The sequence below is a fragment of the Ranitomeya imitator genome, chromosome 1 (genome assembly GCF_032444005.1).
Source record: "Ranitomeya imitator isolate aRanImi1 chromosome 1, aRanImi1.pri, whole genome shotgun sequence".
Taxonomy (NCBI): Eukaryota; Metazoa; Chordata; class Amphibia; order Anura; family Dendrobatidae; genus Ranitomeya; species Ranitomeya imitator.
Genome location: NC_091282.1, coordinates 770,101,210 through 770,127,295, shown reverse-complemented (window position 1 = coordinate 770,127,295; position 26,086 = coordinate 770,101,210).

The window sequence follows — 26,086 nt, the reverse complement described above, 5'->3', positions numbered from 1 at the left end:
GTGATAACCTCCACAGCTGCACTCACTATTCTGCTGGTGCAGTCACTGTGTACATACATTACATTACTGATCCTGTACTGATCCCGAGTTACATCCTGTATTATACTCCAGAGCTGCACTCACTATTCTGCTGGTGCAGTCACTGTGTCCATACATTACATTACTGATCCGGAGTTACATCCTGTATTATACTCCAGAGCTGCACTCTCTATTCTGCTGGTGCAGTCACTGTGTACATACATTACATTACTGATCCTGAGTTACATCCTGTATTATACCCCAGAGCTGCACTCACTATTCTGCTGGTGCAGTCACTGTGTACATACATTACATTACTGATCCGGAGCTACATCTTGTATTATACTCCAGAGCTGCACTCACTATTCTGCTGGTGCAGTCACTGTGTACATACATTACATTACTGATCCTGAGTTACAGTACATCCTGTATTATACTCCAGAGCTACACTCACTATTCTGCTGGTGCAGTCACTGTGTACATACATTACATTACTGATCCTGAGTTACAGTGGGGCAAAAAAGTATTTAGTCAGTCAGCAATAGTGCAAGTTCCACCACTTAAAAAGATGAGAGGCGTCTGTAATTTACATCATAGGTAGACCTCAACTATGGGAGACAAACTGAGAAAAAAAAAATCCAGAAAATCACATTGTCTGTTTTTTTAAAATTTTATTTGCATATTATGGTGGAAAATAAGTATTTGGTCAGAAACAAACAATCAAGATTTCTGGCTCTCACAGACCTGTAACTTCTTCTTTAAGAGTCTCCTCTTTCCTCCACTCATTACCTGTAGTAATGGCACCTGTTTAAACTTGTTATCAGTATAAAAAGACACCTGTGCACACCCTCAAACAGTCTGACTCCAAACTCCACTATGGTGAAGACCAAAGAGCTGTCAAAGGACACCAGAAACAAAATTGTAGCCCTGCACCAGGCTGGGAAGACTGAATCTGCAATAGCCAACCAGCTTGGAGTGAAGAAATCAACAGTGGGAGCAATAATTAGAAAATGGAAGACATACAAGACCACTGATAATCTCCCTCGATCTGGGGCTCCACGCAAAATCCCACCCCGTGGGGTCAGAATGATCACAAGAACGGTGAGCAAAAATCCCAGAACCACGCGGGGGGACCTAGTGAATGAACTGCAGAGAGCTGGGACCAATGTAACAAGGCCTACCTAACTGTTTAACTCCATATCAGCATGGGTTTATGAGAAATCGCTCCTGTCAAACCAATCTAATCAGTTTTTATGAAGAGGTAAGCTATAGGCTGGACCACGGTGAGTCATTGGACGTGGTATATCTCGATTTTTCCAAAGCGTTTGATACCGTGCCGCACAAGAGGTTGGTACACAAAATGAGAATGCTTGGTCTGGGGGAAAATGTGTGTAAATGGGTTAGTAACTGGCTTAGTGATAGAAAGCAGAGGGTGGTTATAAATGGTATAGTCTCTAACTGGGTCGCTGTGACCAGTGGGGTACCGCAGGGGTCAGTATTGGGACCTGTTCTCTTCAACATATTCATTAATGATCTGGTAGAAGGTTTACACAGTAAAATATCGATATTTGCAGATGATACAAAACTATGTAAAGCAGTTAATACAAGAGAAGATAGTATTCTGCTACAGATGGATCTGGATAAGTTGGAAACTTGGGCTGAAAGGTGGCAGATGAGGTTTAACAATGATAAATGTAAAGTTATACACATGGGAAGAGGGAATCAATATCACCATTACACACTGAACGGGAAACCACTGGGTAAATCTGACAGGGAGAAGGACTTGGGGATCCTAGTTAATGATAAACTTACCTGGAGCAGCCAGTGCCAGGCAGCAGCTGCCAAGGCAAACAGGATCATGGGGTGCATTAAAAGAGGTCTGGATACACATGATGAGAGCATTATACTGCCTCTGTACAAATCCCTAGTTAGACCGCACATGGAGTACTGTGTCCAGTTTTGGGCACCGGTGCTCAGGAAGGATATAATGGAACTAGAGAGAGTACAAAGGAGGGCAACAAAATTAATAAAGGGGATGGGAGAACTACAATACCCAGATAGATTAGCGAAATTAGGATTATTTAGTCTAGAAAAAAGACGACTGAGGGGCGATCTAATAACCATGTATAAGTATATAAGGGGACAATACAAATATCTCGCTGAGGATCTGTTTATACCAAGGAAGGTGACGGGCACAAGGGGGCATTCTTTGCGTCTGGAGGAGAGAAGGTTTTTCCACCAACATAGAAGAGGATTCTTTACTGTTAGGGCAGTGAGAATCTGGAATTGCTTGCCTGAGGAGGTGGTGATGGCGAACTCAGTCGAGGGGTTCAAGAGAGGCCTGGATGTCTTCCTGGAGCAGAACAATATTGTATCATACAATTATTAGGTTCTGTAGAAGGACGTAGATCTGGGTATTTATTTATTATGATGGAATATAGGCTGAACTGGATGGACAAATGTCTTTTTTCGGCCTTACTAACTATGTTACTATGTTACTATGTTACCATAAGTAACACACTACGCCACCATGGACTCAGATCCTGCAGTGCCAGACGTGTCCCACTGCTTAAGCCAGTACATGTCCGGGCCCGTCTGAAGTTTGCTAGAGAGCATTTGGATGATCCAGAGGAGTTTTGGGAGAATGTCCTATGGTCTGATGAAACCAAACTGGAACTGTTTGGTAGAAACACAACTTGTCGTGTTTGGAGGAAAAAGAATACTGAGTTGCATCCATCAAACACCATACCTACTGTTTAGCATGGTGGTGGAAACATCATGCTTTGGGGCTGTTTCTCTGCAAAGGGGCCAGGACGACTGATCCGGGTACATGAAAGAATGAATGGGGCCATGTATCGTTAGATTTTGAGTGCAAACCTCCTTCCATCAGCAAGGGCATTGAAGATGAAACGTGGCTGGGTCTTTCAACATGACAATGATCCAAAGCACACTGCCAGGGCAACGAAGGAGTGGCTTCGTAAGAAGCATTTCAAGGTCCTGGAGTGGCCTAGCCAGTCTCCAGATCTCAACCCTATAGAAAACCTTTGGAGGGAGTTGAAAGTCCGTGTGTTATGATAAGGTAATTCAGTACCACAATGGACATAGAGGTCAGAGCACATACAGTGACCTGACAATAACCCAAAAACATTGAACGAGCTCTGAGACGTGGGAACTCTGCTGACCGCAATCCCTAATTCTCTCCAACAACACTAGAGGCAGCCGTGGATTGCGCCTAACGCTCCCTATGCAACTCGGCACAGCCTGAGAAACTAGCTAGCCTGAAGATAGAAAATAAGCCTACCTTGCCTCAGAGAAATACCCCAAAGGAAAAGGCAGCCCCCACATATAATGACTGTGAGTTAAGATGAAAAGACAAACGTAGAGATGAAATAGATTTAGCAAAGTGAGGCCCGACTTTCTGAACAGAGCGAGGATAGGAAAGGTAACTTTGCGGTCAACACAAAACCCTACAAAAACCACGCAAAGGGGGCAAAAAGACCCTCCGTACCGAACTAACGGCACGGAGGTACACCCTCTGCGTCCCAGAGCTTCCAGCAAGCAGGAAAAAACAAATAGACCAGCTGGACAGAAAAAAAACAGCAAACAAAATAGCAAAGCGGAACTTAGCTATGCAGAGCAGCAGGCCACAGGAAAGATCCAGGAGGAAACAGGTCCAATACCAGAACATTGCCTGGAGGCCAGGATCAAAGCACTAGGTGGAGTTAAATAGAGCAGCACCTAACGACTTCACCACATCACCTGAGGAAGGAAACTCAGAAGCCGCAGTACCACTTTCCTCCACCAACGGAAGCTCATAGAGAGAATCAGCCGAAGTACCACTTGTGACCACAGGAGGGAGCTCTGCCACAGAATTCACAACAGTACCCCCCCTTGAGGAGGGGTCACCGAACCCTCACCAGAGCCCCCAGGACGACCAGGATGAGCCATATGAAAGGCACGAACAAGATCGGGAGCATGGACATCAGAGGCAAAGTCCCAGGAATTATCTTCCTGAGCATAACCCTTCCACTTAACCAGATACTGGAGTTTCCGTCTTGAAACACGAGAATCCAAAATCTTCTCCACAATATACTCCAACTCCCCCTCCACCAAAACCGGGGCAGGAGGATCAACAGATGGAACCATAGGTGTCACGTATCTCCGCAACAATGACCTATGGAATACGTTATGTATGGAAAAAGAATCTGGAAGGGTCAGACGAAAAGACACAGGATTAAGAACCTCAGAAATCCTATACGGACCAATGAAACGAGGTTTAAACTTAGGAGAGGAAACCTTCATAGGAATATGACGAGAAGATAACCAAACCAAATCCCCAACACGAAGTCGGGGACCCACACAGCATCTGCGATTAGCGAAACGTTGAGCCTTCTTCTGGGACAAGGTCAAATTGTCCACTACATGAGTCCAAATCTGCTGCAACCTGTCCACCACAGTATCCACACCAGGACAGTCCGAAGACTCAACCTGCCCTGAAGAGAAACGAGGATGGAACCCAGAGTTGCAGAAAAACGGCGAAACCAAGGTAGCCGAGCTGGCCCGATTATTAAGGGCAAACTCAGCCAAAGGCAAAAAGGACACCCAGTCATCCTGATCAGCAGAAACAAAGCATCTCAGATATGTTTCCAAGGTCTGATTGGTTCGTTCGGTCTGGCCATTAGTCTGAGGATGGAAAGCCGAGGAAAAAGACAAGTCAATGCCCATCCTACCACAAAAGGCTCGCCAAAACCTTGAAACAAACTGGGAACCTCTGTCAGAAACGATATTCTCTGGAATGCCATGTAAACGAACCACATGCTGGAAGAACAATGGCACCAAATCAGAGGAGGAAGGTAATTTAGACAAAGGTACCAAATGGACCATCTTAGAGAAGCGATCACAGACCACCCAAATGACTGACATCTTTTGAGAGACGGGAAGATCTGAAATAAAATCCATAGAGATATGTGTCCAAGGCCTCTTCGGGACCGGCAAGGGCAAAAGCAACCCACTGGCACGAGAACAGCAGGGCTTAGCCCGAGCACAAATCCCACAGGACTGCACAAAAGAACGCACATCCCGCGACAGAGATGGCCACCAAAAGGATCTAGCCACTAACTCTCTGGTACCAAAGATTCCAGGATGACCAGCCAACACCGAACAATGAACCTCAGAGATAACTTTATTCGTCCACCTATCAGGGACAAACAGTTTCTCCGCTGGACAACGATCAGGTTTATTAGCCTGAAATTTTTGCAGCACCCGCCGCAAATCAGGGGAGATGGCAGACACAATTACTCCCTCTTTGAGGATACCCGCCGGCTCAGATAAACCCGGAGAGTCGGGCACAAAACTCCTAGACAGAGCATCCGCCTTCACATTTTTAGAGCCCGGAAGGTACGAAATCACAAAGTCAAAACAGGCAAAAAACAGCGACCAACGAGCCTGTCTAGGATTCAACCGCTTGGCAGACTCGAGATAAGTCAAGTTCTTATGATCAGTCAAGACCACCACGTGATGCTTAGCTCTTTCAAGCCAATGACGCCACTCCTCGAATGCCCACTTCATGGCCAGCAACTCTCGATTGCCCACATCATAATTTCGCTCAGCAGGCGAAAACTTCCTGGAAAAGAAGGCGCATGGTTTCATCACCGAGCAATCAGAACTTCTCTGCGACAAAACAGCCCCTGCTCCAATCTCAGAAGCATCAACCTCGACCTGGAATGGAAGCAAAACATCTGGTTGACACAACACAGGGGCAGAAGAAAAACGACGCTTCAACTCTTGAAAAGCTTCCACAGCAGCAGAAGACCAATTGACCACATCAGCACCCTTCTTGGTCAAATCGGTCAATGGTTTAGCAATACTAGAAAAATTGCAGATGAAGCGACGATAAAAATTAGCAAAGCCCAGGAACTTTTGCAGACTTTTCAGAGATGTCGGCTGAGTCCAATCATGGATGGCTTGGACCTTAACAGGGTCCATCTCGATAGTAGAAGGGGAAAAGATGAACCCCAAAAATGAAACCTTCTGAACACCAAAGAGACACTTTGATCCCTTCACAAACAAAGAATTAGCACGCAGGACCTGAAACACCGTTCTGACCTGCTTCACATGAGACTCCCAATCATCCGAGAAGATCAAAATGTCATCCAAGTACACAATCAGGAATTTATCCAGGTACTCTCGGAAGATGTCATGCATAAAGGACTGAAACACTGATGGAGCATTGGCAAGTCCGAATGGCATTACTAGATACTCAAAATGGCCCTCGGGCGTATTAAATGCAGTTTTCCATTCATCGCCTCGCTTAATACGCACAAGATTATACGCACCACGAAGATCTATCTTGGTGAACCAACTAGCCCCCTTAATCCGAGCAAACAAATCAGATAACAACGGCAAGGGGTACTGAAATTTAACCGTGATCTTATTAAGAAGGCGGTAATCTATACAAGGTCTCAGCGAACCATCCTTCTTGGCTACAAAAAAGTACCCTGCTCCTAATGGCGACGATGACGGGCGAATATGCCCCTTCTCCAAGGACTCCTTCACATAACTCCGCATAGCGGCGTGCTCAGGCACAGATAAATTAAACAGTCGACCTTTTGGGAATTTACTACCAGGAATCAAATCGATAGCACAATCACAATCCCTATGCGGAGGTAGGGTATCGGACTTGGGCTCATCAAATACATCCCGGTAATCAGACAAGAACTCTGGAACCTCAGAAGGGGTGGATGACGAAATAGTCAGAAATGGGACATCACCATGTACCCCCTGACAACCCCAGCTAGACACAGACATGGATTTCCAATCTAATACTGGATTATGGACTTGTAGCCATGGCAACCCCAACACGACCACATCATGCAGATTATGCAACACCAGAAAGCGAATAACCTCCTGATGTGCAGGAGCCATGCACATGGTCAGCTGGGTCCAGTACTGAGGCTTATTCTTGGCCAAAGGCGTAGCATCAATTCCTCTCAATGGAATAGGACACTGCAAGGGCTCCAAAAAAAAAACACAACGCCTAGCATACTCCAAGTCCATCAAATTCAGGGCAGCGCCTGAATCCACAAATGCCATGACAGAATACGATGACAAAGAGCAGATCAAGGTAACGGACAGAAGAAATTTTGACTGTACCGTACCAATGGTGGCAGACCTAGCGAACCGCTTAGTGCGCTTAGGACAATCAGAGATAGCATGAGTGGAATCACCACAGTAGAAACACAGCCCATTCAGACGTCTGTGTTCTTGCCGTTCAACTCTGGTCAAAGTCCTATCGCACTGCATAGGCTCAGGTTTAAGCTCAGGTAATACCGCCAAATGGTGCACAGATTTACGCTCACGCAAGCGTCGACCGATCTGAATGGCCAAAGACATAGACTTATTCAGACCAGCAGGCATAGGAAATCCCACCATGACATCCTTAAGGGCTTCAGAGAGACCCTTTCTGAAAATAGCTGCGAGCGCACCTTCATTCCATTGCGTAAGTACGGACCACTTTCTAAATTTCTGACAATATACCTCTATCTCATCCTGACCCTGACACAGAGCCAGCAAATTTTTCTCTGCCTGATCCACTGAATTAGGTTCATCGTACAGCAATCCGAGAGCCAGGAAAAACGCATCGATATTACTTAATGCAGGATCTCCTGACGCAAGAGAAAATGCCCAGTCCTGAGGGTCGCCACGTAAAAAAGAAATAATGATCCTAACTTGTTGAACTGGGTCACCAGAGGAGCGAGGTTTCAAAGCCAGAAATAGTTTACAATTATTTTTGAAACTCAGAAATTTAGTTCTATCTCCAAAAAACAAATCAGGAATAGGAATTCTCGGTTCTAACATAGAATTCTGAACCACAAAGTCTTGAATATTTTGTACTCTTGCCGTGAGCTGATCCACACATGAAGACAGACCTTTAATGTCCATCGCTACACCTGTGTCCTGAACCACCCAAATGTCTAGGGGAAAAAAAAGGCAAAACACAGTGCAGAGAAAAAAAAAATGGTCTCAGAACTTCTTTTTTTCCCTCTATTGAGAATCATTAGTACTTTGGGCCTCCAGTACTGTTATGATAAGGTAATTCAGTACCACAATGGACATAGAGGTCAGAGCACATACAGTGACCTGACAATAACCCAAAAACATTGAGCGAGCTCTGAGACGTGGGAACAGGTCCAATTCTAGAACATTGCCTGGAGGCCAGGATCAAAGCACTAGGTGGAGTTAAATAGAGCAGCACCTAACGACTTCACCACATCACCTGAGGAAGGAAACTCAGAAGCCGCAGTACCACTTTCCTCCACCAACGGAAGCTCACAGAGAGAATCAGCCGAAGTACCACTTGTGACCACAGGAGGGAGCTCTGCCACAGAATTCACAACATCCGTGTTGCCAAGCGAAAAGCCAAAAACATCACTGCTCTAGAGGAGATCTGCATGGAGGAATGGGCCAACATACCAACAACAGTGTGTGGCAACCTTGTGAAGACTTACAGAAAACGTTTGACCTCTGTCATTGCCAACAAAGGATATATTACAAAGTATTGAGATGAAATTTTGTTTCTGACCAAATACTTATTTTCCACCATAATATGCAAATAAAATGTTAAAAAAACAGACAATGTGATTTTCTGGATTTTTTTTTCTCAGTTTGTCTCCCATAGTTGAGGTCTACCTATGATGTAAATTACAGACGCCTCTCATCTTTTTAAGTGGTGGAACTTGCACTATTGCTGACTGACTAAATACTTTTTTGCCCCACTGTACATCCTGTATTATACTCCAGAGCTACACTCACTATTCTGCTGGTGCAGTCACTGTGTACATACATTACATTGCTGGTCCTGAGATACATCGTGTATTATACTCCAGAGCTGCACTCAGTATTCTGCTGGTGCAGACACTGTGTACATACATTACATTACTGATCCTGAGTTATATCCTGTATTATACTCCAGAGCTGCACTCACTATTCTGCTGGTGCAGTCACTGTGTACATACATTACTGATCCTGTACTGATCCGGAGTTACATCCTGTATTATACTCCAGAGCTTCACTCACTATTCTGCTGGTGCAGTCACTGTTTACATACATTACATTACTGATCCGGAGTTACATCCTGTAGATCTTTTATTATAAAAATGGAAAACATAACAATAATAATAGCAGAAAACATAACAAAAATATTAGCCAGAAAATAAACAGTATACTGAACACTGGTCCAGCCGCTCATTGTCTCCTCTCACACATATTATACAGTATATACAGAACAATAACTACTTTGACCTTCTGGTCCGGTCACCAAACAAAAATAATAATAACAAATAAAATAAACAATGGCAAACAAAAACTATATACATTAACTTTTTTTTTTTTTTTTTTAAATAAAATAACTACAAATATATACAATACTAAGCTATCCTTCATTCCCAACCCCCCGCAATGACCTGAGAGCTGGTCCTGCGTCCCATGCCTCAGTCCATGTCCAACGTCCATAGGCCAGATCAGGCAGTGCCAGTTTTCCCCCAAACAACCCAGTGTCCTATAGTCCCACAAGATAATCCCACCTCCCCCCTTTTCCCACCACCCAACCTAACACCTACACCCAATTCTATATCCCTATATACAATATATACATTATATACAGCAGCACACACCACAATAATTACAAATCACGAAGCCCAAGTTCGGCGCCTGCAGCCCTACATCACTGTATAATGATCAAACAAAACAAAAATCTACAGTGTCAGTAGCAGCCCACCACCAGGAAAGGAGATGACCAGACTAGGTCACACTAAAAGAAAAGCCCCTCCAGAGGAGAGTGGCCCTCCGTGCGCCCAATCTCCCATACTCCAGAGAGCGCACCTTCACCAGGTCACCGAGTATGGTCCTAAACACATCTTCCACTGGGAGGATTTTTCGTTGCGTCGATACTAAGCACCGTGCGTTCCACGTGTGATACCTAACCACTGAGCTAACTAGAAATAAGGTGCAGCGGTCTCGACCACCAAGGTCTCCGAATGCTCCATAGGCCCATTCCGCATAGGAGAGACCGGCCAGCCGAGACCAGCCAATGAAGGCGCCCACCCTGTTGTACACCTCTGTGTTGAAGGGACAATGAAGCAGGAAGTGGTCCATGCTTTCCAGCAAGGTACCACAATGCTCCCGAGGACAATTCCTGTCCTCAGAGCTCCTACACTTCAGATTGTCCCTCACACACAGTTTCCCATGGAAACAGCGCCAAGCCAAGTCCCAAAACTTGGAGGGGATCCTGATAGAATTCAAAAGATGCAAACCCACCCCAAGATCCCGACTTGGGCAGTCCCTGAGCGCCAGAGGCCTCTGGAAATGGGTCAACAGAACCCTATTGTCAAGGAGTTTCCTTGGCAGAGTCCTGATCTCCCACATTCCCAGACCCCACCGACGAATTACCTTCAGAACCAAGGTAGCGTAAGCCGGAAGATGTCCATGCGGTGTGCGAAGATCCTTCACTTGCCCTCCTGTCTCCCATTCCTGGAAGAAAGGCTGAAACCATCCCCTACAGGAGAATACCCACGGAGGAGCCCTCTCTTTCCAGAGGTTTGCGATATTGATCTTAATGAAGTTATCCACAAGGAATACCACAGGGTTGACCATACCCAACCCTCCTAGTCTCCTCGTACGGTAAGTAACCTCCCTCTTGACCAGGTTCAGTCTATTCCCCCATAACAGTTGGAAGAACAAACTGTAGACCCGAGTCCAGAGAGATTCCTGCAAGATGCATACACTGCCCAGATAAATCAGTAAAGGGAGCAGGTAAGTTTTGATCAGGTTTACCCTTTCCCTTAGGGTCAAAGACCAACCCTTCCATTGGTTCACCTTCTGAGTGGCGATCTCTAGCCTGCTGTCCCAATTTTGTTTGGGGTAATCCCCCTGGCCAAATTCGATGCCAAGGACTTTTGCAGAGACTTTGGGTCCTGGAAGGGTGTCCGGGAGATCAAAACCAGGATCACCTCCTCCCAGCCAGAGACTCTCACACTTATCCCGGTTGATCTTGGACCCGGATGCCTCCGAGTAGCGATCTACCTCCGACATCAGCCACCCCACCTCCTCATGAGAGGAAGCAAACACAGCGACATCATCGGCATACGCCACCACCCTCAGAGTGGCTTCTGGTGCTGCTCGGTCCATCCCGATCCCGGCCAACGGTCCACGCTCCACCCTCCTAAGAAGAGGGTCAATCGCAAACACGTACCGCAGCGGGCTCAAGGGACAACCCTGGCGAACACCGGACCCAACCTCAAAAGAGCTGCCAATCCAACCATTCACAAGTGGGAAACTCTCTGCCCCACTGTACAAGGTTTTAAGCCAATCAACAAACCCCCCGGGCAGGCCATATCTCAGAAGGACGGACCAGAGGTACTCATGATTAACCCGATCAAACGCTTTTGCCTGGTCCAGTGACAGCATGTACCCCTTCCAGTGACCAGCCCTACCCTGCTCCACTGCCTCTCGGACACTGAGCACAGCACTAAATGTGCTGCGGCCTGGAACAGAGCAATGCTGGGCCCCCGAAAGGAGTCGGGGTGCAAATTTCACCAGCCGATTAAACAGCACCTTTGCCAGAACCTTCCTGTCTGCATTGAGAAGCGCTATGGGACACCAGTTCTCAATGCAAGACGGGTCCTTACCTTTTGACAAGATGACCAGAGCAGACCTCCTCATTGACTTCGGCAGAGTGCCCGAGGAAAGACACTCATTGAATACCTCAGTCAAGAGGGGAACCAAAACATCCTTAAAGGTCTTATAGAATTCAGATGTTAAGCTATCTGGACCAGGCGATTTTTTGGGGGCAAGCCCTTCAATCGCCAACTTAACTTCCTCTTCACTGATCATTTCTGTCAAAACGTCAAGAGAGGGGTCTACCCCTGGTTCGGGGACAGCTTCAGCCAGGAAAGCCGACATCTCATCCCAATCAAGATCCCTCTTCCCCAAGAGGTGCGAGTAGAAGGATCTGACAACCTCCAGGATCCCTGATCTGGATCGCCTCAGGGACCCCGTAGTGTCGACCAGTCCTGTAACCACTTTACTATTCACTGACATCCTGCAGTTTCTGTAAGGGTCGGGCGAGCGGTACTTCCCGTAATCCCTCTCAAAAACCAAAGATGCTTGTCTATCGTACTGACACCTCATAAGCAAAGATTTCACTCTGGAGATCTCCTCGCGGCTACCTCCAGTTGAGACAAGATGCTCGAGTTTCCTCCTCAGACCCTGATACAGACGGTACCTGCTCAGACTCCTGAGGCTCGAGAGCTGGCGGAAGAATCTCGCCACCCTTTCCTTAAACATCTCCCACCACTCTGACTTACTACTACAAAGATCCAGTAATGGTACCTGGCCCTGAAGAAATTCCTCAAAGGACTGTCTTATCTCCGCTTCTTCCAAGAGAGACGAATTGAGTCTCCAAAAGCCTCTTCCCATCCGGAGGGTCTCTGTAACATTCAGAGAAAACAAAATTAAACAGTGGTCTGAGAACTCCACCTCAACAACAGACACTGCTGAAGAGACAGCTTCCTCCTTTAAATAAAACCTATCTATTCTGGACCTACAGTTACCTCTATGATAGGTGAACCCCTCGTGGCCTGGGGTGTGCCAAATGTGGACATCCACCAGGCGAGCCTCACTAGCTATACTATTAAGGGCGACGCTATCATAAGTCAGCTTGTCTCTGGAACCTCCTCTATCTCGGGGCCTCGTGACAGCATTGAAGTCCCCTCCAAAGACAACCTGCCGACTTGTAAAAAGGTAGGGCTTGATCCTCATAAAGAGACACTTCCGGTCCCACTTAGATTGGGGACCATAAATGTTGATGAGCCGGAGCTGTTGTCCCTTCATGAGGACATCTAAGATCAGGCACCTCCCCATTTCTAACTCAATAACCCGTCGGCATTCCACCGGTGCGGTAAAAAGGACCGCCACTCCGCTATACGGCTCGGCCGCAAGAGACCAATAGGAGGGCCCGAGTCTCCACTCCCTCTTAGCTTTAAACACATCTGCCATGTTTGGCAGCCTGGTCTCTTGCAAAAAGAAAATGTCAGCTTCAACCCGGCTGAGAAAATCAAAGGCCGCAAATCTAGCTGTATTTGACTTTATGCTGGCGACATTAATGGACGCCAGCGTCAACGGAGTGGGTACCGCCATCACTGGTGATTGAGTTAGATGGCTTTCTTTTTCCCACTCCCCTTATCCTCTGCCTCAGAGGAGGAATCCTTCCCCCTCTTTAATGACAATGAGGTATCCATTCCCACGTGTTTTTTATTTTTTTCATCCTCGTCTCCGGACTCTCGGCCAGTCCCTCCCTCCAAGGATCTTACATTCCCAGAAGGAGGAGACTCGGCGTCCCCTGTGAGCCCCGCCGAAGCCAGAACCTCACCCTCAGCTTCCTCCTCAGAGGAAGAGATGTTTTCAAGGGCTTGGAACCGGTTAGAAAGACCAACCAGAGGGGAGTCGGTTTTTCCTTCCTTAGGTACCTTGGTCAGAGCGGGAGAAGATTTTTTATCTCCCTTCTTTCTCTTCTTTTTGGTGCCGAGCTTACGCCTGTCCTCTAGCCACTGCCTATTATCCTCATCCATACTTTCATAATGGGAGGACTCTGAGGCAGTGGCACTTTCCTCCCTGTGGATCCTCCTGACCTCCTCATCCAACTCATCATCCCTTGGCGTCCAGGACAGGGGCCGCCCCAGTAACACGAGGCTCGCCCAGCTCCCTATCCTGTCTGCGCTTGTCTAGACGCCTTAGCTGTGCAGGCGTCTTTTTATTGCTTTTCTTCCTTGGCCCCTCAGCTCCCTCACCCCTGCTAGTCCCTTCCCCAGCAGAATCAGCCTCACGGTTTTCTCCCACCGGGGTCACGACTGCGTTAGCGAAGGAGCGAGGACAACGGCTGAATGGGTGACCTAACTCACCACACAGGTGACACCTAATCTCCACACAAGATGCAGCAAGATGGCCGATATCCCCACACAATGCACACTTCTGCACAGTGCAGTTTGCGCTGAAGTGTGTGGGGTCGCCACACTTGTGACAGAGCTTCGGTTGCCCCTGGTAGAAGACCAGGATACGATCCCTACCCAGGAAGGCAGATGATGGTATGTGGGCAACCGTACCACCTGAACGCTTAAGTTTTACCATAAACGTCCAGGCCCCTGACCAGATACCAAACTCGTCACGGTTTATCTTTGGCATTTCTACCACCTCTCCATACCGGCCAAGCCACATCATGATGTCATAACAAGAAAGTGACTCGTTACAAGTCATCACGGTCACCTTCTTGACTTGGTTTTGGCGAGACACCACCTGAACGGCAAAGTCTCGCCAGCCGGGCTCATTTTTTGTCAACTCATAGTTCGACCAGAAGAGCTCAAGCCCCTCCGGCCGAACAAAGCGGACATCAAAATTAGGTGTGGAATAGGGATGTATCAAGGCGTAGATGTCAATCGCACTGAAGCCCATCCTCAGCAGGAGCTCCACAACTTTAGACCTTGGAGGACATGCATCACTGCCCCTCCACTGAAGACGGACCACATTCCTACGCACACTACCCAGCCCGGCTGTTGGGAGGGACCACACTGTATCCCCCCCTCTTTGCTCTCGGAAGGCCCCGAGGCCATGCCTCTCTATCCAGAAGGATAGATCAACCTCTCGACCCTCTACTATTAGTGATTTCTCCCCCCTCTTTAGAGCCTCCAGGAGACGCCGTTGCAACATGCCGTCCCCAGAGCCCGGAGACGAGGAGGATGCCCTATTTCCCCCGGAGGTGACAGCGGCATAACTCCTGACAGGTGCTGCCACCACCGGGGGGCAACCGGACCAGTGACCACATCCACACCAACGGCATCACCATTACCAACCTTCATAACCCCCTCACCCTCTACCAAACCAGCAACCACACCACTAGACAAAGAGTTTTCTGCATCCATGCCCACCACCACATTCACTCCTGCTGGACCAGTGACAACAGGGGGTGACACTTTGGCCTCCGCATCATCAGGCACAAGGGGCTGAGTCTCCTCCACAGAACTGGAGGTGACCTCACCCCTGGTTTTTTGTGTGCCCTCCGCATCATCAGTTGATATTTTCCGTTGCTTCATGGTTGCTACCAGGCGTCGTTGATCTTTAGCTGCTGTGGGGCACCGCTGATCCTTAGCATCAGGATCTTGTTGACCAGCGGCACCAACACAAAATAGGACTTTGGGAAGACCGGAACTCCCAGCCCCGGTAACCCCCTCACACTGCCGCCGCCCCTCAACTAAGTGATCAGCGGCAACAGTATTCAGGGACACCGAGGCTACCGGAGCTGCCCCCGACACCGGGCCGCTCCCCCCTCCCACTGAGGAGCGGACCACAGTATCGTGGCCTGATCGTATGCCGCCGCCGGGCCGCCCTCACTGTCCAGCCTTTCGGCTGATGCACCTGCTGCTACGTCCCCGCTACTACAAGCAGAGACGGAGCTCTGCGCCTCATTACCGTGCTCTGTAATCTCCCCGCGCCTTTGCACCGGATCCACAGCAGAACCCGGGCTGGGCTGGGCAACGGGGCTTATACAGCGAGCTGACCCTGCAGCCGACTCAGGGGGTACAGGGAGGGGGGCATATACATAGCTTACCGCTTCCTGCAGCTTTGGCTTGGTGGTTTTCTTTGCCTTTTTCTTCTGGCCCCCAGGTGCCTCCTCTGGTAAATCATCACCAAGATGGAAGTTCTCAAGGCACACTGGGGACTCCAGCAGCTTGATCTCTGCCATTAGCGCCCCTCCCTGGCCGATGTCACTGTCCTCCCCAGAGCCAGCAGAACTGCGACGAAATGTCATTGTCGCCTGTCCAGCAGGGAGCTCGCTGCACGTGGCCTCTGAGTGACTAAGAGGGCTGCCAGGTGGAGCTTTCTGTTGGTCATCATCATCATCATCATCATCCACCTGGCTCTCAGGCTGCAGCCCCATCTGCCTTTGCTCTCTGTTATCAGCCATTTCTCTGAATCGGTCTTCATTTATAAGCTTTTCTTTAAATGGTCCACTTTTTTCTCGAATAAATGCTTTTCTTACCTCCAGGTCATTAATTTCAAGCTTTAGCCTAATACCTCCGCCTGGAATTGCGTCTTCTTGGGTCTGGAGGCGCCTGCAGCTTTAGCGCTTGTGCAGCGCAGCTCCTCCCGGAGCCTTCTCAAGGTCTTGCTAGCATCTTCATACTCACGAAGGTGGCTCATGACCCGGGAGGCATAGGTGGACACAGACTCCCGGGGTCTCTGCAGCGCCAAACCCTCCTCAGTGAGGTCGGCCTCACCTCCGTGAGCACTCAGCTTTCCTCCGGAAGGGCCGCCATCTTGCACGCTAGCAGGCTTCTCCTCCATGGAAGCCTTGCGGCTTCTCTGGGTCTCTGCAGACCTGGGGGGAGTAGGAGCCACATTGCTGCGACTCCTGGTGGAGCGTCTCACCCCCGAATCCTCTGATGTGCAGGCTGGTTGCTGGTTCCTTCTGCCCCCCGCCAGCCTGGTCCGGGAAGCAGAAGCCTGGGACTTGTCTCCTTCACTCATCCCAGGAAACCCACTCCCTCCCTGGGTAAGAGAGAGAGCAGGTCCCCGGGTGGAGAGATGGTGGTTCTCTGGAGCTCAGGAGCACACTGCAGGTTCAGCAGCGACCGCACCCACAATCAGCACAATGAGCAGCAGCTGAGCAAAGCTGCACCCACTATCCTGCTGGTGCAGTCACTGTGTACATACATTACATTACTGATCCGGAGTTACATCCTGTATTACACTCCAGAGCTGCACTCACTATTCTGCTGGTGCAGTCACTGTGTACATACATTACATTACTGATCCGGAGTTACATCCTGTATTACACTCCAGAGCTGCACTCACTATTCTGCTGGTGCAGTCACTGTGTACATACATTACATTACTGATCCGGAGTTACATCCTGTATTATACTCCAGAGCTGCACTCACTATTCTGCATGTATTCGAGCTGTAATCTTACAGCTTTCATTGTCAGAATTAAGTTTATTCTGATTTTTAAGGCATTTGTCATTTGTTTGTCCTGTATTTACTGTTTTTTTTTTTTTGCTCCATATAAATCAAGATGTCACATGTGATTCATCAATTTAGCGCCTAGTAAAATATGTTTTTTTTTCTGTCTTTTATGATTTAGGTGACTTTTGTATTGCCAAAAATGGCTAATTTTGCCAATTTTTGCCAAAATTGAACATAAACTTGTGACCTACATACAACCACTGCATGGTAGAGCTGGATAACATTAGCCACATTTTTGGGACTTTTTGAAAATGTGGTCCAAACATCCAGAAACTAACTTTTGGCCATTGTGGCCAAAAAACGTGAATTTTCTGCTGTAAAAAAAGGGCACAAAACAAAAAAAACCCTCAACAAATGCAACAATAAGCGGGGCCCAAAGTGCTTATCTTACATGTGACACAATCGGCAATTTGTCGCTCCTGGACACAATCCTGAAAATGTTAAATTGGTGCCAAGTTGCGCCGAAGTCGATCTGCCTGATAGCTTTCTCATTTGAGGAATGGATCTTTTGTAATTTTCAATAACAAACCTAGAAGTCGTGAGGCCAATCTTACCTGTTTGTACTGATAGAGATTCATGCCTTCATGTCGCTGGACGTGCTGTGTTTTCTTGTTTTGTCTTTGCAAGTTTCACAAAGCTGTTACACATTTTCTACAATGTTGTTCTCTTATTTTGGGGTCTTGCACACATTGGGCTGGATTCAAAGTCGGCATTGTTCACTCCATTATTGATGAAGAGATGTGCTGGAATCAGACACACCTGAATCCTGTAGAGTTACGTGCGCCTCGCCACAAACCCTACTCCAGTCCCTGTTGCACTAAGATTTGTGGCGTAGCCAGTCGTCATGAATTTGATCAGTGGTGTTTGCCAAGCTCTGTCCAAACTCTGCCCACTTGGAGCTAGGGGAACATGGCATGAGAACAAGAAATGTGGCTAAATGTTATCTCACCAATACTGACGAACGGGGCCCATTAACTGTATAATTGTGGTGTTCCAAAAATATCGAAGTTCACTTTATAAGAATCTGTTTATGATGACTGCAACAACAATCTTCCTGTGTCGCTCAGCACGTAGGACCTGATTCCTTACAATTGGCGTTTTGTATTCCAGTCTAATTGAAGCATGCAGGAATAACTGAGGAGTGCCCAAAACCTAATGAATTTGGGACACTTTCTCAGTGGCGTCTGCCTCGCTAGGAATCATGCTCCACTCACACAAGTAACATTCAAGGGAAGAAATGTCACCACTTTCCATTAACTTGCGAAGCCACATGGAATGATTAAGGACGTAGCTATGAAACGCGTTTGTGACTTAACTCTTGTACACTTTCTTCCCAAATGTTTCACTGCATTTTCTCAAGGCCCAAGTCCTTCTGCTGTATCTCTTCGTAGTCATCTTCTGTGCCCGGTGCCTGACCTGCGTGATCTGGGAATTAGAGGTGAGCTTGCCTTGTATTCATATATAATCCATACCTCCCCCAGCTTCACACATTTCTTACGGCTTGTAACTGGTTTGAAAACATTCTAAGTACTATTATTTTTTGCAATTCTGGTTGCCTCAAAATGTTTAAACTATTAAAGGGAACCTGTCAGCAGGATTGTGCTCAATAACCTACAGACAGTGTCAGGTCGGTGGCGTTATACTGATTATAATGATCAAACCAATGATTGAGCGCCTGGTCCACTCCCGTCTTACCCGCTATCTCTCAGATAACTCTCTTCTCGACCCTCTTCAATCTGGTTTCTGCTCTTTACACTCTACTGAAACTGCCCTCACTAAAGTCTCTAATGACCTACTAACAGCTAAATCTAATGGTCACTACTCCATGCTAATTCTCTTGGATCTCTCCGCAGCATTCGACACTGTGGATCATCAGCTCCTCCTCACTATGCTCGGCTCCATCAGCCTCAAGGACACCGTTCTCTCCTGGTTCTCCTCCTATCTCTCTGACCGCTCCTTCATTGTATCTTTTGCTGGTTCCTCCTCCTCTCACCTTCCTCTTACTGTTGGGGTTCCTCAAGGATCAGTCCTAGGCCCCCTCCTCTTCTCTTTGTATACTGCCCCTATTGGACAAACAATCAGTAGATTTGGGTTCCAGTACCATCTCTATGCTGACGACACCCAATTATACACTTCTTCTCCTGTTATCACACCGACCTTTTTAGTAAACACCAGTGATTGTCTTACCGCTGTCTCTAACATCATGTCCTCCCTCTATCTGAAACTGAACCTGTCAAAAACTGAACTCCTCGTGTTTTCTCCCTCTATTAACCTACCTTTGCCTGACATTGCCATCTCCTTGTGCGGTTCCACCATTACTCCAAAGCAACATGCCCGCTGCCTTGGGGTCATACTTGATTCCGAGCTTTCATTCACCCCCCACATCCGATCACTGGCTCGCTCTTCTTATCTGCATCTCAAAAACATTTCTAGAATTCGCCCTTTTCTTGCTTTCGACTCTGCAAAAACTCTTACTGTTTCACTTATTCATTCTCGTCTGGACTATTGTAACTCTCTACTAATTGGCCTCCCTCTTACCAAACTCTCCCCGCTCCAATCTGTCCTGAATGCTGCAGCCAGGATCATATTCCTCACCAACCGTTACACCGATGCCTCTACCTTGTGCCAGTCATTACACTGGTTACCCATCCACTCAAGAATCCAGTACAAAACTACTACCCTCATCCACAAAGCACTCCATGGCTCAGCACCACCCTACATATCCTCCCCGGTCTCAGTCTACCACCCTACCCATGCCCTCCGCTCCTCTAATGACCTCAGGTTAGCATCCTCAATAATCAGAACCTCCCACTCCCTTCTCCATGACTTTACACGTGCTGCGCCGATTCTTTGGAATGTACTACCTAGGTTAATACGATTACCGTAATCCCCAATCCCCACAGTTTTAAGTGTGCCCCAAAAACTCATTTGTTCAGATTAGCCTACCGCCTCAACGCATTAACCTAACTATCTCTGTGTGGCCCATTAAAAAAAAAAAAAAATAATAATAATTGGGTTCCTCACATCATGTTCTCATACACTTTATGCAGTTAATAGCCCTCTGTGTCTATACTGCTACATACTTAGGCAGTTAACTGGTTCATGCAGCTTTACATGAACACCTGAGACTTACACTATGGCTGGTCCAACTAACTAAAGCAATTGTTACCATCCACCTCTCGTGTCTCCCCTTTTCCTCATAGTTTGTAAGCTTGCGAGCAGGGCCCTCATTCCTCTTGGTATCTATTTTGAACTGTGATTTCTGTTATGCTGTGATGTCTATTGTCTGTACAAGTCCCCTCTATAATCTGTAAAGCGCTGCGGAATATGTTGGCGCTATATAAATAAAATTATTATTATTATTAAACCAATGAATTACATACACATTACATATGCGATCAGGCTGCAGCACAGGTGCCACCACCGATGCGTGTCTGCAGAAGTTGTTTTTTTTTAATTTACAAATATATATATATATATATATATATATATATATATATATATATATATATATATATATATATATATATATATATAATTATTCAGTACATAAAATAGTGGGCAGGCCAGTGAGGGATCAGTGATCTGTCATCAGTCTTAAGTATGAATAGCTAAATATCAAGAACCCTGCTGCAGACTTACAGCAGGAGTCTGTGCACGAGATACAGAAGGACAGGGGGTGAGAGGGGAGAGCTGTGGTGAGCTTACCTGGCTGAGTGCAGGACCTTAAAGACATGACCACCAGGGGGAGGGTCCGGAGGCGGAGCCAGACGCCGAGTGACCGGCGAAACCGGAAAGTAGTCTGAACGTGCCGAAGTCAAGCCAAGAGGTTGATGAAGTACAAAAGAGTGAGATGCTGAGAGTGGTCGGGAAGTAGCAAAAGGTCAGGTAGCCGGAGATAGCAGTGCAGTACAAACAGGGCAGACAGGAGATTAGTAAGAGTATCAAGCCGAAGGTCAGAGTAAGAAACAGACAGTGAGCACGGAATCACAAAGCAATGCACAGAACGAGAACACGGATCAGATCATACACGAGAAGGCAAACGGGCTACACAGCATGCAAGCACAACAGAGGGTCAGACACACAGCCAGAACAGATGTATCACTGACAAGGATCCCCAGATGAAGGCGGGTAAATATAGCCCTCCCCAAGCCAAAAGGAGGCCATACAAAATTAACCCCGATACGACAGGGAAGGAATCCTGTCCACAACCATGACCGTGCCCCCTTCTAAACGGGGGGCCACCGGACCCCCAGGCTTCTCAGGATGCCTGGCATGAAAAGCTCGAACCAACTGGTCGGCATGCACTGAACCAGCCAAGACCCAAGACCGATCATCCGGACCATACCCCTTCGAGTGCACCAAATACTGCAGATTCCGGCACACCCACCGAGAATCAACAATGCGTCCCACCTCATATTCCAGATGGCCCTCTACCAATACAGGAGGACTGACAGACGAGGAGTCCTCCTCGACTGCTCCCAATGGTTTCAGAAGGCTCCTGTGAAAAACATTAGATATTTTGAAGGAGGCGGGAAGTTGTAACCTGTAGGCCACAAGGTTGACGAACTCCACAATTTTATATGGGCCAATGAACTTAAAACCCAGTTTGGCCGAGGGTACCTTGAGCTTAATATTGCCAGTGGACAACCACACCTTCTCACCCACAAGGAACGTGGGACCCAATCCCTTTCTCTTGTCCGCAAAAAATTTAAACCTTCCCTGGGCCTTAGTGATGTTTCGCTGAACCTCCACCCACAGGGTCTTTAAGCGTTGTACAGATCCTCCGCCCCTAGACAGCCAGAGTCTATGCAAGAAAATTCCACAAAATGCAGGTTAAACCCATAATTGACCAGGAAGGGAGAGATTCCCGTAGACTGACTCACACCGCCATTGAAAGCAAACTCTGCCACAGGTAACGCATTACACCAGTCCTCCTGTCTGGAAGATGCCAAACATCTCAGAATTTGCTCCAGGGACTGATTAGTGTGTGCGGTTTGCCCAATAGACTACGGATGATAGGCAGAGGAAAAAGACAGAGTGATTCCCAACTTACTATAAAAAGCCCTCCAAAACTTGGCCACAAAATGCACACCTCTGTCAGACACCACATTCATAGGCACACCATGCAGTCGGACCACATGCTGCACAAACAACCTGGTCAAGGTTTCAGCAGACAGTAAAGCGGGCAGAGGTACAAAATGAGCTTGTTTGGAAAATCTACCCACCACCACCCATTCAACGGAGTTACCCCTGGATGAAAGGAGGTTAGTGATAAACTCCATGGACAAATGTGTCCATGGTCTATCCGGAATTGGCAAAGACACCAATTCCCCAGCCAGCAATGAGAATTTTTAGAACGGGCACAAACCCCATATGCAGACACAAACCTTTTAACATCTGCAACAAAAGAGGGCCACCAGAAAATCCTGGCAACTGCTTCCCGGTGGCCGAAATCCCAGGATGAGCACTCAATCCAGACTCATGAAACTCTCGCAGGAGTCTAAAATGGAAGTGTTCCGGTACAAACAATTTACCCACAGGTTTATTACTGGGAGCCAGAGATAGGGCCTCAAAAATCTCTCTCTCCAATTCACATGAGATTTCAGCCACCACCACCCAAGGCTGAAGAAAGAAAATTGAAACCGGGAAAAAAAAGGCGACCACCATCCCTGCCTGGGGGCCAATCTCTTGGCAGACTCGATATAGACTAAATTTTTGTGATCGGTGATCACGGTGACAGGATGAACAGACCCCTCCAAAAAATGCCTCCATTCTTCAAAGGCCAACTTGACTGCCAGAAACTCTCTATTCCCCACATTGTAATTTCTCTTGGCGGAAGAGAACTTTCTGGAAAAGAAGGCACAAGGTTTGAGGTTGGTCAGCGTAGCGGGACCCTGAGACAACACTGCCCCCACTCCCACTTCAGAAGCATCGACCTCTACGATAAGTCTAGACGGGTCTAGCTGGACCAACACTGGGGCGGAAATAAAACACTTTTTTAAAGTCAGAAAATAATTTTTTGCTGACGTAGACCAATTCTTAACATCAGTCCCGTTGAGTGTGAGATCAGTCAGGGGCTTAACCACCTGTGAAAAACCCTTAGTGAACTTACGATAGTAATTTGTGAAGCCCAGAAAGCATTGCAAACCCTTTAAATCATGAGGTTGAACCCAATCCATAATAGCCTGGACTTTTTTCGGATCAATGCGATATCCCTCACAAGAGACAATCAGACCCAAAAAAGACAATTCCTGTACAAAGAAGGAGCACTTCTCCAACTTAGCATACAAATGGTTTTCTCTAAGTCTCAGAAGAACCGTTCGCAGATGGCGCAAGTGGGTTTGACTATCGGGGGAGTACACTAAAATATCATTGAGATAAATGACCACAAAGCACCCAATAAGATCAGAAAAAATTACATTAATAAAATTTTGAAAGACAGCAGGAGCGTGTCAGATGAAAAGGCATGACTAGGTTCTCAAACAGTCCTTCAGACGTGAGAAACGCCGTTTTCCACTCATTCCCTTCACGAACCCTTATAAGGTTATAGGCCCCCTGTAAATCAAGTTTGGAAAACAATTTGGCCCTCGAAAGTTGGTTACACAGATCCGGAATGAGGGGTAATGGATACATGTTTCTCACGGTAATCTTGTTAAGTTCCCAAAAGTCAAGGCTACAGGCGAGACAGAAGAACGAATATGCCCTTTGTGGAGGCTCTCTGTAATATAATGGCTTGGAGCTCGGGCCTGGAAAGATTAAACAAATGACCCTTGGGAAGTTTAGCCCCAGGAACTAAGTCATTGGCACAATCGAAAGGTCTATGTGGTGGAAGCACCTCAGCCTCGCTTTCTAAAAACACATCTTCAAAGTCCTTTAGGTACTCCGTAATACCCTCTAGACCGACAGACGACACAGATACAGATTTTATCGGGGTGGACATTGGTAGAAAATTGCAACACACACTGGTACAATTGGACCCCCATTGAACAATTACCCCAGTTACTCAATCAATAACAGGGTTATGGTGTTGAAGCCAAGGCATACCTAATACCAGACCCGCAGGCAAATTATTCAAGACAAGACAGCTTATGTTTTCCACATGAGCAGGGCCAACTCTTAATGAAAAGATCTCAGACACAAAACAGATCACCTCGTGTGAGAGGAGTCAATGGTCACCACCTTGACTGGGGACTCAAGCCCAACTGTCCATATCTTCTAAAGAGTCACAATACGAGAGTCAATTAAATTGACGGTAGATCCACAGTCAACAAAAGTGGTAGTCAAAATGGGACCACCACTAACTTCCAACTCCACCTGGAGAAGGATTTTAGCAAATGAGGAAAATTGAACCTGGGAGTCTGGGCAACCTCCTCAATCATTACCCAGACTTAGGTATTTCCAGACATCTTAGATGAGGAGGGAAAAGGACAGTCTTTTTTTTCCAGTGTCCCTGGGCTCAACAGTAGAAGCACAGCTGGTTATCTCTGAGGCGTGTCCTCTTTCTCTCTTTGACCAAAATGGCTCCCACCTCCATAGAGGTGTCCCATGAGCTGCAATATAAAGGGTTTTCCTGCTGCATCACCCCTCTGGCATGGAGCCTACGGTCCATATGGAGAGCCTGGGTCATGGTGTCATCCAGGGAATCCATGGGAGGATGCAACGCCAGTGCGTCCTGCAAACGGTTGCACAGGCCTCTGCGGAATAACCCTCTTAAGGCAGCATCATTCCAGGATATCTCAGCTGCTTGCGTCTGAACTCGGAACAAAAGCATTTAGCTGAGTGCTTCCCCTGTGTCACACTCATCACCATGTCCTCAGCCAGACGCACTCTATTAGGCTCATCATAAATATGACCAAGAGCCTCAAAAAACAGATCCACAGACATACGTTCCGGAGCGGAGGGAGAGAGAGAAAAAGCCCAAGCCTGTGGAGCCCCCCTAATAACGAAATAATAATTCCCACCCTCTGACTTTTATTTCCCAGAAGTGCGCGGATGCAGAGAAAAACAATTTACACCCCTCTTTGAACACCCTGAATAATTTTTCGTCCACAGAAAAGGTGTTGGGTAACTTAACAGGTGGTTCAGGGGAAACTAAGGAAACATCTGTGGCACCCTCCTGCTGAGCCCCAGAAGAAAAAGAACCCCGCATGGCATCAGCAACCTCCCTCTGAACCTGAAGACACAAAAGAGAATAGTAAAACCAAAAACACTCAGTTTGAAAAAATGTTGCAGTAATCCGCAAGTGCTAGTAAAAGATGTAAAAAACAGGGTATTTGGTTGATACGTTTTTTGCAAAAAATGTATACTAAGCTGCTCTACCAATCTTCACGGTATACCCTTATCAGAGCAGTCCTAACTAATGTATGCAATCCCTATCTGATGTATTTAAAAACCTGATCATCTGTATATAACCTGTGTGAACAGGGTTCAGAGAGGAAAAATCCATGTGTGCATACAGGGTAGAACAGCTTTTGTGCAGATAGCCCAAGAGAAGTGGTGGAACTCCCCAGTCTTGTAGACACAAGAGAACAATTATGGAAACAGGAACACATGGGCTACTTGCACAGTGAACAAGTCTGTATGCTCATGTTCACACACCACCAAGAAACCTGAAGACACAAAAGAGAATAGTAAAACCAAAAACACTCAGTTTGAAAAAATGTTGCAGTAATCCGCAAGTGCTAGTAAAAGATGTAAAAAACAGGGTATTTGGTTGATACGTTTTTTGCAAAAAATGTATACTAAGCTGCTCTACCAATCTTCACGGTATACCCTTATCAGAGCAGTCCTAACTAATGTATGCAATCCCTATCTGATGTATTTAAAAACCTGATCATCTGTATATAACCTGTGTGAACAGGGTTCAGAGAGGAAAAATCCATGTGTGCATACAGGGTAGAACAGCTTTTGTGCAGATAGCCCAAGAGGAGTGGTGGAACTCCCCAGTCTTGTAGACACAAGAGAACAATTATGGAAACAGGAACACATGGGCT